General features: G+C 39.6%; 1 protein-coding gene across 2 annotated transcripts in view; it reads left to right on the top strand.

Annotated features, from left to right (window-relative positions):
* Positions 1 to 11,275: 11,275 nt before the first annotated feature.
* ARHGAP5 (Rho GTPase activating protein 5) overlaps positions 11,276 to 17,050 on the top strand; it is a 45,628-nt gene continuing 39,853 nt past the window's right edge. For both annotated transcript variants that reach the window (XM_061367606.1, XM_061367607.1), the window contains exon 1: positions 11,276 to 11,415. The gene's annotated coding sequence lies outside the window, so the exon portion shown is untranslated. The remainder of the gene's footprint in view (positions 11,416 to 17,050) is intronic.

The following is a 17,050-nucleotide window of genomic DNA, read 5'->3' as shown; positions in this document are numbered from 1 at the left end:
TCAAAATGTACCATATAAGAAAAACTTACTGTTTTAAAAGTGTATTGAAAGTGACATCAGCTCACTTAAAAATATTAATTGTGGGGAGAAGCAAGAGATTCTGAGCAGCTGAACAACCTTACTTCAAAATCCCCATAATTACATTTTCAGCAATAGGAAATATTCCTATAGATGAATACTTTGTCCTGTCTCTGAGTAATTTTCAGTGTTGTTTGTGTCACATATCAGAAAGGCTTATTCATCAGAATTATGCGCCATTTAAAATGCTGAGGAAGCACTACTGAGTTTTTGCAGCACTTCCCAGCCAGGCTGCATTTAGATCTGGGTTTATCCCTTTTAAAGCCAGGCCTGGACCTAATTCTTTAGCCTCAGGAAGTATGTATTGGAGGACTTAAATTAGAAAACAAGAAAGAGATTTAAGGGCTTATGTTTCAAAGAAATGAATTGAAAATTGTGTATCCATATCAAGGTAGCACTCTATCTGGAGTACTAACAGTCAAGGAATCTGAGAGGGAATGGAGTGAAAATGCTCAATTAGATTACAACATAAAAATAAACAGACACTGAACTGAATTAAACTACTGACATTTATCTTAAAATTTAAAGGGCTTTAAAAATAGTATGTACATTAATGAAATGCCCTAAGATGATCATGCTTAAATCCCCTCAACCCCTCCCCCCCGATTTATATACTTCTGGAAGATTTATTTAAAATGCACTTATAAAACAAGATTGAACAAGATGACTGTGGTATTTTTGAAAACTATCAAGAACCAAGGGGAATTCTCACCTGGCACAGGAGAATGTATAGCAGTCATTTGACAGATTACATTTATTTAAATAATAAACTAGAACATGACTGACTTAACCTCTCAAGTTTCTGTTGAATCTTGTAACTTTGGAAGTGAGAAAAAATCAGTAGTGATTTTCTTATTGATTTACTCAGAAGTATGAAAGCTATATTAAGGTCTCAATTTTTCTGAGATTTATGAAAGCTGAAGTAGAGAATCTTGTTTTCAGGGTATTCTCACTTTAACTATACGAGTAAATGAAAGAGCACATAGTAACCACTCAGTGAAAAAAAAAAATCAAACCAAAAAGAATGCGTACTTCCCTTAGGACTCCTTACTCCTAAGGGAATGCACTGCACAATAGAACACAGTAGGTTGATGAGGTTTTTCTGGATAGGTTTGTGCCCTGTTTTATACATGTATTGATATTTTTAAAACCTGGCCCTAAGCAATTCGTTGGTTCTATGTAGCAATTTAATGGCAAGACTAATAATATGCTTCTGTACCGTGACCAGTGATTGTAACTCCTGCAGAGTGCTCTTGAAAGAAATTTTAAAAGCCTGAGGTAGATATCAGCAATTCGTGTGACATGCAAAGGTGTAGCAAATGCCAGAGAATCTGCTTACCTCCCCTGAGAAAGGGTTTTTTGGCAACTGACAGAAGAGTTGATTTTTTTAATTGTTTGTCCACAGTGGGTTGCATATTGCAATGTAAGGTGGGGAACCATGTGTCTGGTCAAGAGTCCTTCCTATAGCTATATTCTAGATGTAGGTTTGCCTCAGCCCCACTGGGGATTACTTGCCACTCATTTCTTGCATTTTATTGTGTTAATGGACCATATACATGTGTGAGGGGAGAAATTTGGATCCTGGTGGAGTTAACAGCAAACATACCACTGACTAAACAGGAAACTTAGTTGAACCCAGTGAAGACTAAGGATATAGATCAGTTCCTGTGGGGTGTTTCTCAGCAAAAGAACTACCTGCCCTGCAGCTGGCAAGCTTCTGAAAAAAGGCAACCATTAGCTAGCCCATCAACATTAAGTACTTCAGGTAATGTATCTAACTGGAACTAGAAATTTACTGTTGCTTTACTTTTTCAAACAAAGCTGAAATGATGCTTTCAGAAAAGTGAAAATAAATGTTCTTTTTGTAAAGCAAAAAGCAAAATCGACTTGTCAGCTTTCCGAATGCAATCTGTGTGATTAATGTGTCTCGAAATACAGACATTTCTATAAAATATTAATTACTTCACTTCTGGACTGTATTGAATTACATTTAGCAGGTTTTTTAAAATTCCTTCCATATATTTTAGTAAATAATGTTTATTAAATCTTTTGATAATAGAAACTGCTTCCTGTGTAATTTTACTTTTTTTGTTAAAAAATCTATCTTGGTTGCCAGGCACAACAGAAGTCCAAGGAGCTTCCTAGAAGCAGAAATGACTTTTGTGAGCAAGAATCTGAGGAATGTGCTTATTTTTCCTTATAGCTATAGTGTCCAAAATGTTGAAGAGTGGCTGATTTTTTCTTTTTTTAAAGAATATTTTGCTTTTTTAACAAGATATCATCATTGCTGCTTTTCTAATTTAAATGACTTACATAGACAAATCTGTATGAAAGTTATGAATACAGCTCAAATGCTTGATTTACCTCAAAATATCCAGAATGACCAGAATGTTTAATTTTTTTTTAATTTTTTTTCTAAAATGAAAAATTCCCCTAATGGCAAAAGTAATTTGGTGCCATATTAGTTGTTTGATGTGATAAGGTGTACAGTTCATAAATGCCCCTATCACTTAACAAGATTTTCTGTTTTCCTTTCAGTCTTACTAAGATGAAATTTAAAGGATTAAAAGATTAAAAAATTATAATACTATCTACTGTTTAATAAACACCATATTTTCTCTTATTCATGTGTTCAAAGATAGAGAGGAGTGCCATTCCTCTTTCATGTGCACAACAGATTCACTGTCAGAAGAGGAAGAAGTTGGCAGGCTCATGAATAACGCTAAAGGAGGAGAGCAGCTGTTAAGTAACAAAACCTTCCTAGCAGAGCCTTTCAGCCAGTTGCTCTACCATTTGACGTGGCACTCATGAGAGTGTGCACACACATGTGTAACTGGAAAGGCAGGAATGTAGAAAAAATATCACTGTGGAAGCACTGATTGTCATATTGACTAGGTAAACATGTAATTTTTAGAAGAGTATTTTAAGATATTAGATACGAAAGAAACACCTGAAAGAAACCTCTCCTCTGACTCTTATTTTGTCAGTTCAGCATATCTATACAGGCACTCTGCTGCTACTTGTTTCTGCAGTACCCAGTCAGGTAAATTACGGTTTTTGGACAGTCAATAGAATTGTGCCATTAATACCAAACAGATAAAAAATTTATCCCATGACTTTTCTCAGTGCTACCAATAAACAAACAAACAAATAAATAGAAAATCATGCAATTGGACAGTGTACAAATTACTGAGGAAGAAACAATACGAACCAAGAAAATCACCAAGAAAAAGTGCGCCTGAAAAACAGAGAAGAATGGCTTTCAGACACCAAATGAGAAAAATGCCAATGTTGTTCTTTACTGGGACAGTTCCCATAACTGTAAATGCACATAAGTTGTTCCTACTCAGTAGAGTAGTTCTCTTGACTCCAAAGTCTGTATGTAGAGAATGGGAAGAATAGGCCTGGTATCCTGAATTCATACCGCTGGGCAAAAGGAGAGAATTGCATATCTATTCAAGGCAATTAGCATCTATTATGAAAACATGAATGTTCTGTGTTATTCACACAGATTAAAGAGCCACATACACTTCTGGTGTAGAAATAGAACACAAGAACAACAGGTTTCTAGAAGATACATTCCATACTTGTATTTGTTTGCTGTTGTCCAGGGCACCAAATCACATTTTTCACACCAAGGATTTAGAGATCCCAAGGTTTTTCTACCTTTCTTCCAAATTTGGGTGTTTATACTTAATGGCAGTAATTACCGTAAAGAAGAGAGGTATAAAACATAATGTCAAAAATTCCACTACATTAATAAATTTAGATTTGTATTTAAATGTGTTCATAGGAATCCGTTAACTCATTATACAATGACAACAAAAGACCTTTCTCCTTTTTATTGTAGGTGCACAATAACTTGGGCTTTTATTTGAAAACACCTTTTAAGACATGTTTGCTTAACTGACTATTTTAATGAATATGTGTTTTAACATATGATTTAAATGTAAAGTATTCACCATAGGCATATAGGACCCATTTCAGAGTCATAGTTCAGAATCCAAGTTTTGGGAGTAAATATTCCTAATGTTTTGTTAACTTACTCAGGGCTTGGGCTGAATTCTCCTAATGGAGTCTCATCTGACTATATACTGGATTCATACTACTGGGCAAAAGAACAGAACTGTGTATCTATTGAAGGCAATTAGCACCTATGACAAAAATAACAGCTGTTCTTTTTTCCTCATGCTGAAAAAAAAAGTGACACATACACTTTTGATGAAAAACCAGAACACATATCCACAAACTGTAGATTTCCAGAGCTGATATTTGTTTGCCTTTGCCCAGGATTCTGACACATATACAAACCAGAAGTTTATTCAGCCTCTCCAATCTGACAGTCATCTCCAGCGTACTTCTTTCCTAGGTCTCCCTTTACATCTAGGAAGTGAGGATACAGGGACGTATAGCCTTACAATTGTAAATTGGGTGAAAGTATTGCAGCCTACAATCAACTTCTTGGTATCTGGTGAAGATTCTTTATTTCTATTAGATTTGCTCTTCAAAATAATTTTGAATTAAGAAAAATATTTTTACAAGGATAGTTTCAATAGTAAGAGTCAATATGATCAATGGTGTTGTCACTTTCTAATTGCAATCTGTTGGTAAAATGAATACCTGCCTTGCTCCTTTCCATAGAGTTTGTTGACTTTAAATCTCCTCAAATATTTGCAATTTGGAGGAAATGGCTCTTATTTTTTAATCTTGTGGTATTAAAAAAACACCCAGTCTTTGATAACTTCTTATTAGAGAAGGAAAGGAGCTTGCCTTACAAGTAAGACTGCTTTGAAACACAATGCTGAGTATTGTTTCTTTAGAAACATAATATTTCACATATTTTCCTTGTAACATCTAAACTGTTAGTATCTGATACTACAACAACTTGGTTACTGAAATCACCTTGATATGTTTGGAATTTGACCAGTAATATTGTAGTCAAATGAAGCGATGTATTATTCATGCTTAGTTAGGTCAACTGAGCACATTTCAGCATTACCATGTTTGCAATCATCTTGACTAGTGTCATAATATTTTTCATCACCTCTCCCGAGGCACATTTGGCACCTTTTTTTTCCCCCTTTTAGAAAAAGAAATTCTCAATTATAGCTGTAAAGCAAACAGGCAACTGAAATTCACCCATTCCCTAAAGCTCTGTTATCCCTGAGGTATCAGAAACAAAAACATATCAATACTAATTACTTAGCAGAAAGCTAAGAAAGAAAACCTTCTTACTCCCAACTCTCCTCCCCTTAATCCTACAACCAATATGCCCCTATACAGAAAAGCCTGAGTTGTCTGAAAGCACACAAGGAGACATGATGATAGCAAAAGCAAGACTCCTTTATGACCTTGACCCCAGAAGTCTTTTCTGGTATCTCCTCCTCGCAGCCCTCTTCTTGTTCACCTGTGATAAGTCTAATCTCTTAGCAGCAGCTCCCAATGCTCCACTCACTGATTTCAACAAGCAAGTACGCAATAGAAGATGTGTTGTTTATAAAAATCTATCCTCCTCTCCCTTCATCAGACTGATGTCTGTACTGAAATGAAGTATCATCAGCGAATCCATAGGAACCGGTACCCAACCCTGCGTGGGTTACAGCAGTAACCTCTATCAGCTGAAGAGGTTGCTGAGGATGTTCCTGCTGCAAGCCTCCAGCAAAGGGTGCAGGGTCCTGTGGGTGGCCCACTGCTCTGCTGAAGCCAAGGCTTCTGTGAGGCTGGACAACAACAGTCAGGGTTTGGAGCAGGAGTTAAAACTGTCTCATTATAAGTAAAATACCAAACTGAAACAATCAGCTATTTCTCTCTTTGTTGAGCTAGGCAATAGCTCTCTCCTTGAGGTTTAGTGTTAGTATTTAGGTTTTATTAGCATATAAAGAAGTGTTAAACTTATCCTGAAAGGTTTTTTTTTTTTTTTTCTTTTTCGTTTTCTTTTTCTAAACTAAAATATGTAAAGCATCTGGCTAATTTTCCAGTTAATTCTTAGAAGTAGAAATGGATTACATGCCTTTGCACACTCTCGTGTTCTGTTGGATCTTTCTGCACTCCTCAAGGATTTTCCAGTCCCGAGAAGTCATGGGCTCCATACAGGCAGAGTGGAACGTAGCATGGCTTAGAAAAAGGCAGGGAATCATGGCACAAACAACTGATTATGCAGATTTGGTAGCTGTCATTCCTGTATTGGTGTGTGATAGGGGTGTTTTGATCCAACTTAAATAATAGGACAACTTCTTTTGTATGGCAGAATTCAGTCTATTGCTCATTCATGAGCAGAATTTTTTGAGCCCTGCTCAGGAATACAGGGGGACAGAAGAAAGAGCTTTCTTGTACAACCTGCTCTGCTCAAAGTCCCCTTCAAAACTGCTTCTTTATTTCACTCCTGTGAAGTGAATATTTTTCCAATAGTACGTAGAAATATGGTCCGTGCTGGACCATTGAGAGTGATTAGGATGACAAGAATTTGGTGTGCCAGCATCTATAAGAAGACAAAGAAATGTGTGAAGTAGTAGTTGAGTTACTGACCAGGCTCAGTTCCCTTTCCTATGGTTTGCTTACATGCTGCACACCATTATGCAACATCATCTAAAATAATGGACTTTGTGGGGCGAAAAAAGTAAATAAAACAACTCCCCACCAACAAACCCAAACAAAAAACCTTTGGATGCTAACTGATTTTCTTACATGTGTGGAAAGAATGATGGTTCTGTCACTTGCACTTAACCAAACCATAGTGAAGCCATGGAATGAGAAAAAAGTACTTAATAATATTCATGACATGACAGAGGAATCACTAAATGAAATTATGATTTTAGATAACAATGTTGCATATAGGCAACTTGTATAAAGCAGTGCATTGATGTATTCAAAATTTATTTACATGTCAGTTTTCAATAGATAAAATAGTATTTTGCTGCACAAAATGTGAATAAAACATTAAAGGAAGAAAATCTTCCATAATTTATTTCCAAAATAATTGACTTCTAGAAACCCAAAGAATGCTCTATGGCTAATTGATTGTTTATTAATAGTTTTCTGTATTTATGTGAAGAATCCTTAAAAGAAAAAGTATTGCAGGGAAGAATCCTTGGTTTTGCATAAACCAGGTTCAGTGCAATCACTGATCATGCTTCTAATGTTCCTTTTGAAATGGCAGATCACCCAAATGTATAAAAAATGGTGATCAAATTTTTCCATAAAAATTAATACTTGTTTAAAAAACCACAACCCCAAAACCTGAACACCCAACAAGAACAAGGTTGGAGATTTGAAGAAAGGTGAAGAAAGGTAAAGAAAGGTGAATATTCTACATGCTACTTGCTCTGTCAGGTGTCCTGATGATCAGGAAACCAGTAATGCTGGTGAGCTTTCCCCTTAACACCATGGAGCTATTCAGTGATGTGGATCTCTTAGTAAGTGGATGCATTTATCTAAATGAATTAACATAAGTGTAAACAGTAGTGCAATTTCAAAGTGTGTGAAAATTTTCTGACAGAGAAGGTGCTGTAACATCAATTCTTAAACTTGATGCAAAACAGTGCCTTCTCCTTGAAGTGAGACAGACCTGGCAGTTCTGCTGTTTAATGACAGGTGCTGGGGAAGAGGTCTGAAGGGCAGTTCATGGTAAAATAATACATGCAGACCTCATGTTCTACAACCAGAAACAGCACATTGATTTTTGGTTCAGTACACTGGTAATATTGCTTGCTTTGCAGTTCCAGGTGGGGTAGAGAAAGCAATGATGGAAGAGTAAAGGCAATTAAGAAAATGCTGTACCCATGAGGAGTGTGCGCATCGCTGATCTGATTTGTGATTTGAAATCCCCCAATTCCAGAAGCATGGGGAAAGTGAGATCTGAAGTTTTCTCTTGTTTGGCCCAAGAGAGACAGAAAGAGGCTGGAGAATATTGGATTGCTGATACTGCTGTTGTTTTCTATTCCTAAGGCCCTGCTGTCCAAAAAGAAAGACAAGCAAAGTGTCCATTCTTAGCTCACCTTGCATAGGCTTCCAGGTATGTAGAAGGTGCTTATATGTTTATAACCAGCCTATGAAGTATGAGGGTCTTTCTAAAGAGAAGTCTACTACAGGAAAAGGCTCAAATAGCAAAGTCATTATAAATAACAGATGTTGCACTTCATTAATTAGTTTCTTCTGACTTTCTCAAAATTTACTAAAAGAAATGGCTTCCTGTATATTTTATTAACCTAGCTAAATTACTAATCAGATTATACTTTATTTTTATGCTATCTCTAAGTTATAATGCTCCCTGTATTCTTCTCAGTCATGGAGAAGATTTTTCAAAAGACTTTTTCTGACAAGTATTTCTGAAGTATTTTAATAAAATTTTATATTAAAAATACTTTGATCAAGTTGTTTTTATTTCTCTTATGGCTTCATTAGTGACATGAAATCTTTAATAGCCCTATAGCTCTAATGATTATGCTTTTGTAAGGGCATAAAACTGCCTGTATGTCTACTGTTTTCTTACGGATTTGCAATTTTCTCAGCACTTTCCCTTTGAAACTCTGTAAACCTTGGATGTCTTCTTAATACGCATCTGAAATGGGCTACATGTATACCTCTACCCAATAGTTAATATTAAATTGCAAAACTTATAAATTTCATTGAATCTAGGAAAAACAGTGTCATAAATCTGCTTGTAACCTTGCTTGCTGGTTTGTTGGCCATAGTTCTTGACTTTCTGTAGATTTATCCAAAATCAAAGGTTTTAATAAGCTCTGCAAAATCATAGCAAGCTGCCTGCTGTAGCCTGCCAGAACTTTGCATGCTTCCTGGAAGGCAACAAGCAAATGGATTTTCTGCACATCAGCTTCCTCTAATTGTGGTGATCTGAAGTGAGGAAATCTATATGAAAATCAATTTCTGACTTTACAGTTTTCCTTTATTATGTTAATTTTTTTTGTGAATATTTAGGGTCAGAGGAATAAGAATTAGCTGATCTAATTCTGCCTGGAAACTTGTTCCTCTTTCCCCAAGGACTGCTTTTGGAGCTGACGGTGTGTCGACCAGAGACTAATAACATAGGAAGCTACTCGTGCCTGTTTGCCTTTCATCCGGTCACTGTGCACCCTTGTGAATAGAGTACCTCTACCCTCCCTGTAACTAATGGCCTTGCTATCTGCTTCTAACTGAAGCACTCCTGGCTGTCCTTGCATGCTTCAGTTTTGAGCTTGCTGGGAAAGGTGTCCTGCTATTCACAAGTGCATGGCCTGCTTCATTAATTTTTTTTTTTTAATTTTTTTTTAATCTACACCTATGTGAGCTTACTTGCTTTGCTGAGGTTTTGGGATTTTTTTGACCGACTCAGATCAGGATCAAAGTAGCGTGAGACAATAAATTACTACCTTAGAGGTTTTCTACATGGAAGCTCTTCTACATGATGTGACTTTATGCTATGTAATGTTAACTGTTTAAGGTAATTAATATGTCTGAAAAGTTTCAGAACAGTACAGATCTCACTCCTTTAAAATTCTATTTTACTAAGACAAGAAATCTCAAAACTTTTTTTTTTTTTTTAAATCTGAGTATAAGGTTTTAATTCTGGCCATGTGAAATGGAGCTTTAATACCCCAAGATACGTATTTTAAACAAAAAAAACACCAAACAACCAACCTCACAAACCCCTCAAGAAACTCAAAATCAGGCAACTAAAATTAAGTTCTGATTTTAGGCTTACTTAGCCAGTGTTTCTTTGCTTTGGTTTTTTTTTTGTGTGTGTGTTTTTTTTAAATCTTTCAATTAATTTTCAGATGTAAAACCTTCAGAGGTGCCTGCAAGACATAAAGTTGCACAGAATGAATGAACCATACTGTTACCAAATATTATGGTTACACGTAAAATACTCAAACTTGGACTGTGCAAGGAATAAGGTTGTGAGTAAAATATTAATTTGTTCCTTTGTGTTCACACACAAAAATGATCTTTAGTAATAAATGATGCATAGAATATGCATTTCTGTGCATGCAGAAATAAGGTGTACGTGCATGATGCCCAGAGATCTGCCTCTGCAGTGGATAGAACAGTTTAGCATCAATTTACTAGTTTTTCGTTGCATTCCATGCCTCACCTATCATTGCCTGTGGAAACAATCCCAGATCCAAAGGCAGAAGCACAAGTAACTGTATTGGCCACCATCACTGCATGAGTGTTTAACAGGCATTAAGTACAACCCTCTGAGAGGGTTTGGAGGCTCTGGGAGCAGGAGAGGGATTGCACCTCCCACTCACCACCTGAAACATGGTGGCACGTGGGGATAACATGGAAGGTAAGCATGCATTACAGTGGGCTGCTTAATCCCACTCTTAAATTGTCAAGGTCGTTGGTGTTTGAGGAGGCATGTCCCACATCCCCTGTGCAGGTGAACTTTATACCTGTAGGCCGCAGAGCAGGCGCTGCTTCCCGTCCTTTCGTTTTAATGATTAAAAACCGAAACAAGTGTTGTGTTACACTGGCTAAACCTGGGAAACATTGTGAAAAGTTACCGGCAGCCTGGCAAGAGTGAAGAGGTGGGAGCAGGGCCCACCAACGCAGCATTTTGGCACCTCTCGATCCCATCCCACTCAACAGCCACCCCCTTCCCTTGGGGCACAGCTGGTGGCTCAAAGCACGGGTTGGGCTGCCAGGCTCTAGCCCTCACTGTGCCCTCGCGGAGCCTTCGCGCTGCGGGTAGCCACACCTCGAAGCCGCTCCCGCTCAGGGTGGGAGGACCGAACGCGATGCCTCGGGCCCGCTCCACCGTCCGTAAGCGGGACTAGAACCTGTGACCCACCGCCTGGCGACTCCCCGCTTGTACCACGCGGCCACCGGAGCACAAGCAAGGCGCCCGCGCGCGCGCCCGCATGGGCCGGGGAGGAGAAGAGGGGCGGGGAGGGGCGGCGCGCGTGCGCGCGCAGCTGGCGGCCGGTCGCGCGCGCTCTCCCAGGCTTCCCGGGAAATCCAGCGGCAGCAGGAAGAAGAGGCGCTTCCCCCGCGCACGCGCAGCTGGCCTGGCGGGCGCGCGCTGAGCCGCGGCGGCGGGAGGGAGGGGGGAGGGGAGGGAAGCTGCTGAGGTAAAGTTAGGGGGAGAGAGAGACTCCGTCAGCGAAGCGAGAGTCGGGGAGGCTCGGCGGCCGCCATTACTGAGACGAGAGCGCCGGGGAGCGAGCGGAGAGGTGGGACTGGGGCTGCGGCGGCCGGGAGCGCTCGGGAGCTGCGGGCCGGAGAGTGGAGAGAGCCCCGCAGGGAGGAAAAGCCGCTGGGGGTGCCGGCGTGGAGAGAGCGTCCCGGGAATGCTGCCGCTCCAGCCGCCGCCGAGGAGCCGGATCCCGACGGCGCGAGGTGAGGGGAGGAATCCGGTCCCGTGGGAGCTGGCGCGGCCCGGCGGCCGGGAGCGGGGCGGCCGGCTCGGCAGGCGGAAGGGGAGCGGGGGGAGGAGGCGGCTGTAGCCCGGCGAGCTGGTGCGGCGGCCGCTGGCTGTAACCAGTTCAAAGGGCCGGGGCTGGCGTGGGGAGAGGGGAGCCGGGACCCCTCCTCCCCTCTGTCGGCCCCCTCCGCGCGAGGGAGGGGAGGCAGGGAGGGCAGGGAGCCGGGTGCCTGGTCCCAGGTCCCAGACAGGTGATGAAGGCCTGAGCAATGGGAGGGTCTGAGCCTGCTGTACGAGGCTGCCAGCTGGTCACGGCTCTCCAGGGAGGGAGGAAGGCAAGCAGGAAGGGGAGCTTCCCTGCTCCTCTCTTCTTCCTTCCTCATTCCCTTCTTCCCCCGACTCCTTTAGCTTCCTCCCTTCTTACATTCCCACCACCTTTTCCTCCCCCCTTCTGTTCTCCTTTCTCTGTACTTATTTTCCTCCTCATTGCTTTCTTGTACTCATTCTCATCTTCTGTATGCTTTTCGTTCTTTACCAAATTTGAACAGTTGTCAATTTCTCTCCTCCTTCCTTTCACCTTCAAATATTGCTCGATATTAAATTTCAGAAAACTTCACTCTCCTAATGATGTGTGTGCATTTCTGTTTTTCCACCAGGTGGATTTTAAGGCTTTGAAATAGGGTAGCCAGTTGCAGTGTTGCAGCTTTCAAGCATTTTGAATCTCTCCAGCCAGCATAACCTTTAGACTCTCTCCACCCAAGGGAAGCACCAGAGACATACAGATATAATGCTGTGGTGTTGCAAATATAGGACATAAGGAGTATCAAACACTGATTTAATTAAAAATAGAAGACAGAGCATTTGCTTATAAAAGGAAGACATACTTGTCACCTTCCCCTCAGAATACACCCCACCCTTCCTCTGTACCCCCCTTTTGCCCTCTTCTGTGTCGGTTTGATACCAGCATGGAATATTTCCTTAATAAGTAGGAGGGAAACGTTTTTAATCTAGACCAAAATAGGCCTGTGGGGGTATGTGTATATTCTTTAGTTTAGTGTCATGCAGATAACTGGAGGATTTTCTTTCTTTTTCTTAATAGAGATCCTTGACAAATTTAAAAACTCTACACTGCAGAGTAAAAACAGTAGAGGGAACAGCATTTGCTGGTCAGTTGGACGTCCATTTTAAACCTGTGTACTGAAGCCAGTTGCAGCACTGATTCTTCTATGCTTATTTCACAAATGAATGAAGAATTGATAGGTAGCTTATCTTCTGTTGTACTGTCTTACCTTCCTAAGGTTCTCCGGTATGATGGCTGTTTTCAGCAGTGACATCAGCGACCAGAGTTAAGTGCTTTCTCAAAAAAACCATACATACTTAGAAATATTAGAACATAACTGAGCATGTTACAGATATTAAACCAGATGCATTTTATAAGGGTTTGTTTTCCTTTGTGCTGCTTTGGAAGTTATTTTTAGGAAGTGTTAAAATCCTTAAAATTCTATTTATAGTACACTACTGAAGCTCAGTGCTACTAGAGCTTAGAAGTATAATGTAAAGAGCAATAGTTTAAGTCTTCAGTACTTAAAGTATCAGAAATTTTTTAAGCTTTGTTACATTATCACTAGCTTGTTTCAGTATAACAAGTTGCTTTTAAGCTCGGAACATACTGAGCTTAAATAGCATGTGTTTTTTAAAGTATCCCTACATAAAGCAGCTGGTAGCATTGTAAATATAAATAATGGCAACCAAGTGCCTACCACTCCCTGGTACTGGACTTTATTTTAGTCAAGGTGTTGCATATGGAACATAATCCAATTAAGTACTTTAGGCTCAGACTGAGTTGTTTTAAAATGCTATATTTAGCACTAACAGAATGAAATGTTGCACATCTTTCTGAGTTTACAGGTAAAAAACACTTTCCTAAAGCCGTAGGTGTTTTTCCATGTTCAGACTTTGTAGAAAAGAAGAGCACTGATCATAATAATAGGTGGTTCTGTGTAAGCTTCCCCTTTGGGATTTATTGTTTGAGTAGATGGTGCAAAAATAATTCCATTCTGTTTAGTAAAGATATTAAAAGGATGCTGACGGTATCTGAAGACTTCCAAAAGTACTTTTGTAGGAGAAGGTAAATCCCATGTACCAGCATCCTTAAGGAATATTTTGTGTAAAACTTCAAAACACTCCACATCACTTCTTTTAGTGGATTAACTAGTATGTGGTGTGTTCTTTGAATTACGTGTACAAGGCATCCTTCAGATGATAACTCTGACCTTTGTTGGAGGAATGGAAGTTTGCAAAGCCAAATGCTCGGCATGAAGTTCTGCTGGCATGGCTGTGTGGGTTTGGAGCTGGAAGCGGGCACTTTTACGGACACGACGTACCTACGGGAGTAAAGCCCGCGGTGCGTTCTTGCAGCATGATAAGAAAGGAATGCTGTGGAAGGAGCCTGCGTGGCTCGGCAGGGCTCACCGCACCGGCGGGAGCTCCGACTGCCGGTGGCGGCGGCGCCGCCGCTAGGGGGCTGCGAGCGCGTGCGGGTCCCGGGTGGCCTGTCCCGCCTCCCGCCCGTGGCGCGGCTGCTCTAAACCTTGCAACCAGGTGCTTGAAGTCAGCGCAGGAGCTGACCGGTTGGAAGCGCTGCACCGTGCTCCGGACTGTAAGAAAAAGTTTAGTGGTTAGGTTTTAAGTTGTCTCAGTAACGGTGGGAATTCTGTATTAGGGCTGCCACGTTTCCCCCCCCCCCCCCACATCTGTGTTACTTGAGCTTAATGGGCACACAAAATCTAACAGTATTAACTTCTACTTCTTTTGTTTGTTTGTTTTTTTCCTTTTTTTTTTTTTTTTTCTTTCCCCCCGCCCCTGTGAATTTGTAGCCTAAAGTTCAGTGCAAGTGAATTGGATTATTCTTGGTTTTTTTTTTTTATGAGTCTTAAAAAGTACTTTTAAGGGCATTACATTTTACAGATTATTGGTTGAGCCCTCTCATCACTTCCTTATATTTATGTTTAATTAAAGAAACATAAGTTCAAAATTTCTCATAGGAAAATCTGAAGCTATTGTAGTAAAGTTGTTTTGATTTGAGTAATAACCATGCTTTTCTAGTCACTAACACCTATCAGAAGCCAGAAAGTTAATCTCTGGTTAGTTCTGCACATTGCATTGTGTGGTCAATTAGAGCTGTTTCTCTTCTTTGAGTTGCGATTCCCACACATTCTGTGTCAGTTCACATACAACCATAGTAAAAGAATGCTTGCATTTAAAACAGTGAAACCAGTACCTGCATGGAGAACTCATAGCAGCCTTCCAGTATCTGAAGGGGGCCTATAAGGATGCTGGGGAGGGACTCTTCATTAGGGACTGTAGTGGTAGGACAAGGGGTAACAGGTTAAAACTTAGACAGGGGAAGTTTAGGTTGGATATAAGGAAGACATTCTTTACCGTAAGGGTGGTGAGGCACTGGAATGGATTGCCCAAGGAAGCTGTGAATGCTCCAAGCCTAGTGGTATTCAAGCCCAGGTTGGACACAGCCCTGGGTGACATGGTTTAGTGTGAGGTGTTTCTGCCCATGGCAAGGGGGTTGGAACTAAATGATCTTAAGGTCCGTTCCAACCCTAACTATTCTATCATTCTATGCACAGTTTTGGAAACGTGCATATTGTTGCATCTTGGCATTAATTTATTTAAGTTGGCTAATTATTACACAGAATACTATTTGCTGCTTACATATGCCTTTTTACTTGCCTTAATCATAATTTTAAAAAAAGAAGTGACTATCCAGAGTTCTCCTTTTACACAGGTAGAAATGATACATATGCCTTGTACAAGGTCAAACAGCAAACTACTGTTTGAATTAAGTCTCAAAACTTAATGGTGTCAGCTCCTGCATTCTATATTGCAGCTCCTCATGAAGCAAAATAACATTAAATGATCCAGATAAGTGCATCAGTGAAATTTGTTCAAGTTGCTGCAACCAGGTGGTGATTTTTTTCTTTTTGCAGGGAATACAGTTTACCCCTTTTTCTGTCCTTACCTTGACCCTTCTTTCCTCATCTGCTTCTTTTTCTTATGCTTTTATCAATCCTTTTTTGGATCACTTATGTAAAATTTCTCCATTAGTTCTTTTTTGTTCTTCCTGATTAACTTTGTAAGTAAGCCTGATCAGGTAGTCTTACACTAAGAAACTTCCATGAGTGCTGTCTTTAGTAGGATCTGGGCAAAAAGAATTTAAGATTTTATTTTTCTTATAAACTTGTACTTTTTCCTTTCCTGTTAAAATACAGGCTTTGAAACTATATTGAATACTCTCAGATGTTTAGAAATTTGTAGATAAGTAACTCGAGAGGCCTAAGTTTGGACTTACCAATTACTGTCAATGCCGATAATTCGAACTTTTGCAGTTTACCTGTTTCTTGCCCCTTGATCTAATTTGTGATCTAATTTGTATAGGTTGGTTTGTGTTGGGGTTTTTTTCCTTTTTTTTTTTTTTTGTTTTTGTTTTCCCCTTTCTTATTTTTTGTGAACAGCAATAATGATAATAGATGCCCCTGGAATGCTAGATTCCAACTAAAGAATTGTGTTTTGTTTCGAATTTAGGAATAAAGTGTAGGCCTTGATTTAATTTTGGGTAATACACTGGTGGTCCTCAGGGTATTGTTATTAATAGGAGAACTTTAGTGAGCTTAATAAGAACTAAGAACTTTGAACTTCTGTTTTTAAGCACACTATTGCATTAATATGTAATATGACATTGGGCAGTTTTGTTGTTTGGTTTTTTTTTTCCCTCTTTTTATAAATTTATTACTTTGCTTTTGCATGCAAAGAATTGTCTAGGCTACATTCAGTTAGTATGATGTCCATCCTTCAGGGATGGTATTTGGCCATCATACTAACTGAATCTGAAATGAACAGTGGTTGGGGTAATCCATTCTCATCCTTCATTTACCTAAAATGACTAATCACTATACCACTTAAACTGAATTCCTTTTCAGTCAAAGTATCACTATTGAAGTCATTTCAAGGCATTGTCCTTTACAATCTTGTTATTGCTTGATTGATCTTATTTTCTGATAACCAGTCTGAATCTTTTTTTCCCTAGTGTTGGGTGGTACTTGCTGTACTTTCATAGTTTTACCAGGGGGTATTGTATTTACCCTTACTTGAAAATAAGATTACAAATATGGTTACTTAAGTAAGATTACCAGCATTTATGAAGACAAGAAGGCCATGTTAGTGAAGAGGACAGGACACATTAAGTGGCTAGAACCTCAACAGACTTTGGTGAATTGGAATTGTTGATGACATTGGTATACTCCATACCTGTTTTAGTTTCTACAAAGGATTTAGATCTGAAGAGTTTTCTTATGCTTGTTTGAGAGAAAAAGATACCTCTTGGTAAATATTGAATGAGAAGTAACAACATTACATAAAGCTACATCAACAGATTTTTTTTTTTTTTTTTACTGTTTTTGAAGTACAAATGGTTGAGTTGTTATTCTGATATGTTTTGGGTGGAACTGTAATTACTGATGTGCTGATGGGTCTTAGAATTTGGATACCATACTCAATATTTTCCAGTGCCAAGTTCTGGTTCTTAAAAAGTGTGAAGTG

This window comes from Neopsephotus bourkii, unplaced genomic scaffold, assembly GCF_033783945.1.
Source record: "Neopsephotus bourkii isolate Nb327-2 ecotype Australia unplaced genomic scaffold, CSIRO-AGI_Nbou_v1 NB_1388, whole genome shotgun sequence".
Lineage (NCBI taxonomy): Eukaryota > Metazoa > Chordata > Aves > Psittaciformes > Psittacidae > Neopsephotus > Neopsephotus bourkii.
Note: the sequence above shows the minus strand (reverse complement) of the source record. Positions and strands in the feature narration are given on the sequence as shown.